Below are 5,797 nucleotides of genomic sequence, written 5' to 3' on the forward strand. Positions count from 1 at the left end.
TTCACTCCTCTAATGGTTAGAAACCTTCGTCTAATTTCAAGTCTAAACTTCCTAGTGTCCAGTTTATATCCATTTGTTCTTGTGTCCACGTTGGTATTAAGCTTAAATAATTCCTCTCCCTCCCTAATATTTATCCCTCTGATATATTTATAAAGAGCAATCATGTCCCCCCTAAACCTTCTTTTGGTTAGGCTAAACAAGCCAAGCTCTTTGAGTCTCCTTTCATAAGGCAGGTTTTCCATTCCTTGGCTCATCCTAGTAGCCCTTCTCTGCACCTGTTCCAGTTTGAATTCATCCTTCTTAAACATGGAAGACCAGAACTACACACAGTATTCTGTCTACCCTGGTCCCCATGCATGTGCTGAAATGCAGCATCTCGGGTGGGGCCCAGCCACTGCCTGTTGCGCAGCAGTTCATCCAGCTGCAGTCTGCTCCTTCAGTCTCAGCTCGTTGGTTCTGCCTTTGGGGTGGCGTAACTGGAAGTGGGTGACCCTGTGAACGCCCAGGTCGCCTTCCAAATGGGCCATTGGCCCCTCCTTTGCTGTAGGGCTTCTACTCAGTCAGCAAAGCACACGGGGGATCCCAGGGGTTGGGTCCCCCTCTGCCAGGGCTCAGTCGATAGACTTGCAGCTTGTGGCTCAGCTGCGTTACTGTTGGGGGCCGACAGCGGATCTGTGGGGACCTGCTGGGGGGGAAGGATAAGAAGGGGTGTCGGAAGGCACTGGGCTGGACTCAGGAGGTTAGGGATCTATGTCATACTTCTTGGCACCATGTCCCATAGGGCTGGATTTTCAAAGGCTCAGCGCCTGGGGCGTATTTTGGGTGCTGAGCTTGTGAAAATTCTGGCCTTAATCTTCCCATGCCTTAGTTTTCCTAGTACAGACGGTCCCTGACTTACGCAAGCATTCCGTTTCAGAACGCCGTGCGTAAGTCGAATTTTTCGTAAGTTGGGAACATATACCCGGCAATTACGCACCCCCCCCCCCCCCCAAAAAAAAAAAAGGTTTACGGAACTTTTTCCATAAGTGCGGATTTGTGTAAATTGGGTTTGTGTAATCCGGGCAGCGTCTGTACAGCTGACGTTGCCATCTCTCATCTTGGTTCTGCCTTGTCTGTTTGCTGGGGCTCTTCTGCGCTCTCTCGCGGTGTCTGTGCAGTGCCCGGGTCCCAGTCTGGCCACAGCATAAATCCATTCTTTGCTGCTGCTGTTTGACGCTGTTGGGTTTTTGCCCAGCCTGTTCCTCGGGGCAGCCCTGTGTTGGGCTGTCGCAGGGGGATGGTGAGAGGCTGGGGATCAGTCTCGTGCTCAGGCGGCTCTTGGGGAGCCTCGGGGGCGTGGAGGGGGGTGAGGGAGATTTGGCTCGGGGAGAGGGGCTGCAGTGCAGCTTGGCCTTAGGGCAGTGGTGCTCTGGGGACGCAGCACTGGGTTTGGGGGCAGGATCCCCAGGGACTGGCACTGCCTCGCTCTGCAAAGCAGGCCTGAGCCTGGGCTCCAGGCAGGCTGGTGGGTGGCGCAGTCTGGGGCTGCAGTGTTGGGGTACAGGCCACCTCCCGGACCCTAGTCTGGCAGGAGGGTAGTGGAGCAGGGGGTTGTGAGAGCAGGGGGCATGGGGAGCCGGGGCGATGGGATGCACTAGGCTCAGTGCAGGAGAGGGAGGCACAGTTCCTGGGTTCTCCCTGCCTTTGCCACGCCCTCTCCCTGAACCTCAGTTTCCCCATCGTGCTGTGGGGCTAGTGAGAGCTGGAGCAGGGCTCAGATCGGGGAGGGGGCGGGGCATCCGCAAAGGGCCATTTTGGGAGGAGGTCCCTGGGCTTTGCCCGTTTCACCCTTCAGGAGGGGCCAGATGGCGCAGGGGAGGAAGCGCCAGGCGAGTGATGAAGTGCGTGTGTGTGTGTGTGGACAATTGCCAACCCCTGCCCCCCCGCCCCCCCCCCCCCCGGGTGCAGGCTCATCCCAGCAGGAGTGGGGGCTGGGGCCGCTGGCAATGGGGATGGCTTGGTCCTTCGGAAAACCCAGCAGCGCGATGAGCGTGTGCTGAGGGGGGCGGTTTGGCCTCGGGGGGGGGGGCCTGCGGAGCGCTCACAGGCGGTGGCTGTAACTGACGAGTGGGTTTTGATGTGAGCCCTGCCCTGATGGGTTATGCCGGGCAACAGTCCCTGGCTCTGCTTTCCCCATGCTCAGGAGAGACCCCCCCCTCCCCTCGGGATGCTGCTCACTTGGTGAGTGACCCGCTCCTGACACCACTGGCTGAGCTGGTGCCTGGGCAGATTGACAGCTGCCACGGGGCCTGTGTGTGATATGCGACTGCAGGACATCCCAGCCCCCAGCCCCCAGCCCACCCCGCCTTGCAATGTGTCCGGCTGTTCCTGGTATGCAGGGGAATGAGGGAGCTCCTGCGCCTCCGCCCCAGGCCCGGCTGACGGGATGTGTCACTAGCACAGCTGCTTAGAATTCCTGGTGTTGAACGGCCCAGCCATCTGGGGAACATCTGGCTGGCCGCAGACACCACAGGCTGGCTGGCGTGTGGGGCTGCTGCCCCTCAAGGACTCTTCCCCTGCCCCCTCCCTGGTTGGATCACATTGTCCAGGGCAGCAAGAGGCTCCACCCAGGTGCAGGCTGAGCCAGGCCCCTGTTCTCAGCATGGCCCCCCCCCTGCCAAGGCTGGATCTGGGCTGGGCATAGGGCATCAGCTGGTGGATTCTCTGCAGCTTGAGGTCTTCAAACCACAATTTTGAGGACTTCAATAACTCAGTCATGGGTTAGGGGTTGTTATAAAAGTGGATGGGTAGGGTTCTGTGGCCTGCTTTGTGCAGGAGGTCAGACTAGATGATCATATTGGTCCCTTCTGACCTATGAGTGGTGCCAGCCCAGGAGGTCAGAATGGCCCCTTAAGGCCCCCCCAGGTCTAGGTTCCTGTTGTTCCGGAGCAGAGCTGAGCCCTTTCCCTGGGCTGCACCCAGCATGGGCTCTGGCCTTTGGAGCTCAAGGTCCCCGGGCGGCTGGAGCCCAGGATGCTGCGCTGCTGAGAGAATCTGGCTTTGCAGCAAGTTTGGTTGGAGGCCAGTGGCTTTCCCAGGCAAGCAGGGCTCGCAGCTGGTCCACAGACTGGCCAGAGGTTGGTTACAGACGCCTCCACAATGTTAGACATCGTGGTGCTGCAGCCCCTAGCTCTGACTGCTAGACACCACCCTTTCCTAGAGCCAGGAATACAACTCGGGGTCCCCACTCCCAGCCTCCCAGAGCTGGGGAGAGAATCCAGGAGTCCTGACTTGCAGCGGCTTCCTGGCTCTAACCCACTAGACCCTGCCCCCTCCCAGATCTGGGGAGAGAACCCAGGAGTCCTGACTCGCAGCCGCTCCCTGGCTCTAACCCACTAGACCCTGCCCCCTCCCAGAGCTGGGGAGAGAACCCAGGGATCCTGGCTCCCAGCCCCCCCATCACACGCTCTAACCCACTAGACCCTGCCCCCTCACAGACCTGGGGAGAGAACCCAGGGGTCCTGGCTCCCAGCCCCCCTATCCCACGCTCTAACCCACTAGACCCTGCCACCTCACAGAGCTGAGGAGAGAACCCAGGAGTCCTGACTTGCCGCCGCCCCCTGCCCTTCTGGCTCTAACCCACTAGACTCCATGCCCTCCCAGAGCTGGGAGAGAACCCAGGGGTCCTGGCTCCCAGCCCCCCATCCCACGCTCTAACCCACTAGACCCTGCCCCCTCCCAGAGCTGGGGAGAGAACCCAGGGGTCCTGGTTCCCAGCCCCCACTTGGTGTGATGGGGTGAAAGGGCTTTTCCCAGGTCTCAAACCTCTCTGGGTGCAACATGTGGGGGCCACAGGGCCACCCAATTAAAATGGGCCGATCCCAGAAATACTGGGGCTGGCTGACCCTATGCCACAGTGTCACATGGGAGGTTGCAGTAGCATGGTTTGGAGATTGTCCAGTGTGAGCTCCTGGCTAGTGCAGGCCGGAGACCTGCCCCGAAAGAGCCCCCGGAGCGCATTGCACAGAAGAACATCTTGGCATGGTTTAACAATGACCCGAGGGCGAGAATCCCCACCCTCAGTGCGTGGGGCCTGGCTGGTGACAGGCACTGCTGAAATTAGGGGTACGTTTTGCTGTCTGAATGTGTCAGTGCCGGCATCAAGCCCTGGGGTGGGGTGAGACTTGGTCTGGGCTGATTCCTCCCACTCTGAGCCTGAGGGGCTGTGGGGCTCTGCAAGCCGGGCCGGGGGCTTTGTGGCCTTGGTGGAGGTCTCTGCGACACAAGCCAGGACTGGCTATGTTAAGGGGGGGCCGGGTGCCCTGTGTGTTCCTGGCATGTGTATTAATCGATAGACATTTGGACCCCATAACCCAAAGGGCTCTGAGCCCAGGCGAGGGAGGCGTGAATGCCCTCATGTCCCAGGCCCCTGTGGCTGGGAGAGGCGGACGTCGATTGATGCTGTGCTCAGGGTATGAGGGGAGGCTGGGGCTTGTCGATCGTAGGCTGGGATGGGTGCCAAGGCTCCAGGCTCTGATCCAGAGATGGGGTCTCAGCCTCCCAGGTGCTGCTTAGTGTGAGCAGGCGGAGAGCCCCTCCTGTGTGTTCTGGTAATTTCCTTGGGGTTGGGGGCAACCAAGGGACCCTGGGTCCTGCCTCTAGCCATTTCCCTCTGAGGAATGCAGAGCACTTTGCAAACTAGCTATTTCGGCCTAAGCCCCTCCCAGGGTGGGCCAGTATCATTCTGCTTTGACAGATGGGGAAACGGAGGCGCAGAGCTGGGCCATGACTGCCCAAGGTCACCCGGTACAGAGCTGGGTAGAACCCAAGAGTCCTGATTCCTAGTCTGCTGATCTAACCCCCAGAGCACACCCCTGTCCCTGAATGCTGCACTTAGAAGCCAGCAAGCCTGGCTCCCAGCTCCCTGCACTAACCACTAGGCCACTCCTGGCCCTGGGCTGCCAACGGGACGTCTGAAATGGGGCACTGCTGAGTGGCCAGTCTTGCATCTCTCAATAACACAGCCGCTGTTGGGTTTACTGGCGGGGGGCGGGGGGGTGCCACTCTCCAGGTCACACCCGGGCCTCACTGTGCTGTGAGGTTGGTTTGGTTTTTGGGATGGATTGAAACATTCCAGAAATGGTCCTGCCAGGAGCTAGGGCTGGGACAGTGCTGCAGGCTGGGGCAGCTCCTGGACGGGTCACTGCTTCGTCCCTGGGGCCGTACGGGCTCCTCGGGGCTCCTGCACCCACCCAGTGCCAGCGATTGGCTCCCTCCCACCCTGGCAGGGCAGCTTGCGGGGAGTGTGGTGGGTCTGGGCAGAACAGGCCCCTCATTTACACCGAGCCCTGGGGGTGCGAGCTCTTGGGGTGTGGGGCTGGGCCGAGACTGGGGGTTTGCAGTCCAGGACCCCACGTTGCGGGCATCTGCCCCTCGCTGGAGACTGGGGCTGGCTGATCCCTCCGCTTGGCGGGCGCGTTGCTGCAGGGCGCTGGCATGAGCTCTGGTGAGGGGAGCCAGGGCCCCCCAGACAGGAGCCTGCCGCTACCCTGTGGCTGCCATGGCAACCCCTGGCAGCGGTGCCGGCCTGCTTAATGGGGGAGGGACCGTGCTGAGCGCTGTGCCATCAGTCCAGCGCCCGCTGTTCGGGGAGTGCCCCACGTGGCAGAGCCTAGCCAGGGGGTGAATGGTGTCGTTGCCAGGGTGATAGGAACTGGCTCTCGGAAACCTGGGCCGGCTGCCTGAGGCTGAGGGCTGCGGCCGGAAAATCACCGGGGGGCGGAGGGGGCTGTGCATGCAGAGGATGGCAGCCTGCAAA

The sequence above is a fragment of the Chelonoidis abingdonii genome, chromosome 21, assembly GCF_003597395.2.
Source record: "Chelonoidis abingdonii isolate Lonesome George chromosome 21, CheloAbing_2.0, whole genome shotgun sequence".
Lineage (NCBI taxonomy): Eukaryota > Metazoa > Chordata > Testudines > Testudinidae > Chelonoidis > Chelonoidis abingdonii.